Genomic DNA, 4,137 nt, shown 5'->3' with positions numbered 1-4,137 from the left:
TTTTACTTCGGGTTTTGGACGAAGTTAAATATTGTCTATTACTTCGTTAATTTCGTATATAACCGAAGTAAAATGTATTCTTTTACTTCGATTTTTAATCAAATTTTCGAAGTTAAATATTGTCTTTTACTTCAGTAATTTCAATAATATACAAAGTGAAATAATGTCTTTTACTTCGTTAATTTCCTATATTAACGTATTAAAATGCATTCTTCGAAGCAATAGAACACATTTTCTAAATTAAGATTTAGATACAATAATGTTATAAATATATTTTTGAAACTTAAAAATACACTAATAATATTAATTAATCCATCCCAAAACGACACATACATAAATCAACAAATACTCTATCCACCAAAATACACTAACAATTTGAAATGACATATTCAACCACCAAAATGTGTACACATCCGCACGTATTTCGTAAGAACTGCTACCTAACTGAGAGTAGAAATTTCGTAAATTGGATTCTATCTTGCCATAGGTCCCCTGTAGTTGCTCTCTGTGACCACTGGTGAAGTCCTGCATAACATAAAGATAATGTCCACCTCATTTTTTATCTTTAGATAACAACAAGGCCATTTGTATGTATAGTAACTTCCTTACGTTTACTACTTCAAGGCAATATTTAAACCAAATTGTTATCAAAATCATATCAACTTAGTTTCTCAGCCCCTATTTGGGGATTTGAAATTTAAGGCCAAAGCACCAAAGTTTATGATCATGAATTCATGATCAGACTAGGAAAAAAGCCATTAAAAAACCGAAGAGACTTTAACCTGAATAAGTTGCTGGGCTAGTTGAACTTGTGAAGAGGTGCCTTTTATCTCCACGGTGATTTCATCAGGCAGACCCCTACTCTCTTGCGCAGTTAGAATGGCACCACTAGTGCGTTTAATGCAACCCTTGAGATCAACCAAAGACTGTTTGAAAGGATGGGGAGGCTTACTAATAGCTGCTAAAATCTAAAAATACAACTAATGCTAAAAATCAATTTTGTAATACCTAAGGAAAATAAAAAGTGTTTGCCCTCTTAGAGAACAAAAACTTTACCTGATTCCTAAGCTCCATGATGCGAGGTTCTTTTTCCAGATTCTCTCCATTCATTTCGAATTAATGATGTGAAGTCATATGCTATTGATGCACGGAAGTCCACCAAGTATAAAGTTTCGATCGCTTTTCCTTCGTGAGATATTTTCTTGGTGTTAGATTGAAACATGCAAATTTTGTCTTCTACTGAAGATCAGCCTCATTTCACGAAAAAAAGACCAAAAATATTGCGGGTCTAATACCTTCTAATATACGAATTCAATATTTGTCACTTAAGCTCAAAAAATGGCAGATATCCAATTGGTATAACAACAATTGTTTTATCAAGTAATATACAATATTTGAAATATGTTTAGTATTTGAAGTGCTACAGTAATAAAATTGTGATACCGATAATACAAAAATGGAGATGTCATACTGATGAGTTGATTCGAATCAGTGGACTTGATTTCATACGGGTAGAGCATACTGCAGCTGCCAATTCATGATAATTGACTCTGAGTATCTGATAGGTAACAAAATGTGTTTCAGTTAACATTCTATTTGTCTACCTCGAAAAGAGGACTCGGTCACAAGGACCAAACATTAAATTTACCTCTACATCTGCGCAGCAAAACTGGACATGGTTACATAAGTTACATAGAAGATCAGTCGAAAATTCCAAAACCAAGCTCTTTAGGATCTGTTTCGACCATCCATGGAGCCCTGTGAAATGACACTACAGAATTAAACAAGTTAGAAACGTGCGACGGAATTTCAAGACTGCTAGAAAAAATTCCTACTTATTCATCACGAAATTGATGGTCCCTTGTGCAGCACGATTAAGAAGAGTTTTCCTTGCCTCAACTGCGATCCCTTCAGGCTAAAAAAAGAGGAAGAAGCTTTGATCAAGTAAAGTTTACACATAATTTCGAAAAAATGCAAGTTTTTGCCCCATCCCCCTCCTTCCAAATTCAATTTCTACCCCTGGTACTAGAGTGTACCTTTTCTGGAAACCAAACTCCGGGGCGAGTGCTTCCCTCAAGAATGGCTAGGACAAAAGCAGCTGTTGAAAATCCCACTGACTTGAAATCACAAAGATACAATTAAAAATAATAATTATAACCGTTTGCATGGTTTGAACAAATAATAAAAAATAATTACATAGATAGTTTCTTGTGGCTGAATATCCCGATTCTGTGGTATCCCTCGGAGCACTCCAAATCAACCTGTTAATATTGAAAGGGGAAATATGTCAAAACGATCATATGGAGCAAAATTGAAACAACATGAGATATACTAAAAAAGTAAGCGTACTCGCATCGACACCTTCTCTCCAGCAAATCCATCTACTGCCCTCACTAAAGGGTCAAATAGTTGAACTAATTGCTGGAGTTTACTTTTGTCTCTCAGGAATTCCTGCAGATTATACAAATCTTGAATAAATGCATTCAATTTAGATAATCTTACATCATCAATAACATTACACACAAAAAACTATTTTAAGTTGAATAATATCATATACCATTTGGGAAGCAAACTTATCATGACTGCCGAAATATAATTTTACATCAATCCATGTAAAATCTCAATTTTCAGAATTTGATAAACATACAGGTGGAAGCAAATCTGTCATTGCTCCCATTCCCCAATTCCAGAAGAAAGGTGAAGTTCCAAACCGAGCGCTAACAGTTGGAACTCCAAAGACCTCGTGAATGCTCCTGCCCTCAGGCAAATTTCTGAAAGAATATATTCTTTTAACTGACTAATGATTGTCGCTTCTTGGTAGAATTTAGTATAAAAATAATAAAATAGCATGCATTCTAATACAATAACAGGATAGTAATTTCCTGAATAAGCTTTTTCAAAATCCAGAATAAAATGATTTTCCAGAAACTTACAAGAGAAAAACATCCTTCTTTCCAATTCCAAGTCCAAAATTAATGTTAAGCATCCCGCTATAAGGTTTTAATTTAACCTTCTCTCTTGTCAATTAAATTACTAAAATCAGTTAAATATTTAAATGCATAAATGGTGAAAACAAGAACTCATATTTGATCATCAACCTTTGTTGTATGCAAGAACTTCCTCTCCCAAAAGTAAAAAGCTTGTGGATAATATAGTCGGGCCAGCACCCCCCAGAGCCAGCTGTGTAGTAGTAGAACCTAAGAACAAGTAACAAAAATGATATTACCAAAAGTAACAAAACAGAATGACTTTTATGGAAATTTGAAGGATATAATTGTAGGTTCACGAAAATAGTTACCTTAGTTTCTTTGGCTCACCTTCGGTTTCAAATTTTGATGCACGAACTAGCTCTGCTGCCATAACTAAGGTAAACAAGAAGCAGAAAGCATTAGTATTTGAGAGCAGAATAACTCATTGTTTCCGGCACCGAGATCAGATAAATCTTCGATGCGATGCAGACAACATCTGAAAATTTGGAAAATGGTGGGGCTCCACTGGAAGTTGTCTTATACTTCGAATACAGACTAAAGATGGTCTGAAACACCAAAATCAAAGTTGGAATCATCGAAAAATTGCAGGTGAAACAACATGAAGGAAACAGCTCGCAAAAAGGCTCGGTGTCGGCACTAACAAGCATAAAAAACAGTGATTCATAGCCCAAAACGAAGCTACTGATGTAAGGAAGAAAACCGTCAAACCGTTTGAAATTTCGTCTCCGGATGAAAGAGATACGAGCCAAATATTGTGGCTGCTCGGGTACTAGCGAGAAATACAGAAAATGAAAAACAAGAAATAGATCTCTGGCTATGGACATCAAACCTGGAGGAACCGGCCAGTGCTGCTAGGATTCAGACCTTGGGCTTTCCAATTACGGCATTGACGAGCAGTTCCCAGCGGTGGTGGACGGCTGGAGATGCAAAGCGGCGGCCGCTAGGGTTGAAGAAGAAATAAGATCGATGGCGATGGGTTTTTTTCACTGTATGTACGATAGAAAATATATAAGAAAGTTAAAAGGTGAATGGGAGATTAAGGATCTGTTCATCTATTTACTTCAGCAAGTATCATTATATTTTTATTTTTTAACCTTTAAACTTCATCAAATATAATATGCCGAAGTAAAATATGACACAAAATTAT

The 4,137-nt window shown here is 35.3% G+C and overlaps 1 pseudogene; it reads right to left on the bottom strand.

The window, feature by feature from the left end:
• Nucleotides 1–1,305: 1,305 nt before the first annotated feature.
• Nucleotides 1,306–3,360, bottom strand: LOC140894483 (uncharacterized; annotated as a pseudogene).
• Between the last annotated feature and the right edge of the window lie 777 nt (nt 3,361–4,137).

The sequence above is a fragment of the Henckelia pumila genome, chromosome 4 (genome assembly GCF_033568475.1).
Source record: "Henckelia pumila isolate YLH828 chromosome 4, ASM3356847v2, whole genome shotgun sequence".
In the NCBI taxonomy this organism is placed as follows: Eukaryota; Viridiplantae; Streptophyta; class Magnoliopsida; order Lamiales; family Gesneriaceae; genus Henckelia; species Henckelia pumila.
This window is presented reverse-complemented; position numbering and strand designations above follow the sequence as displayed.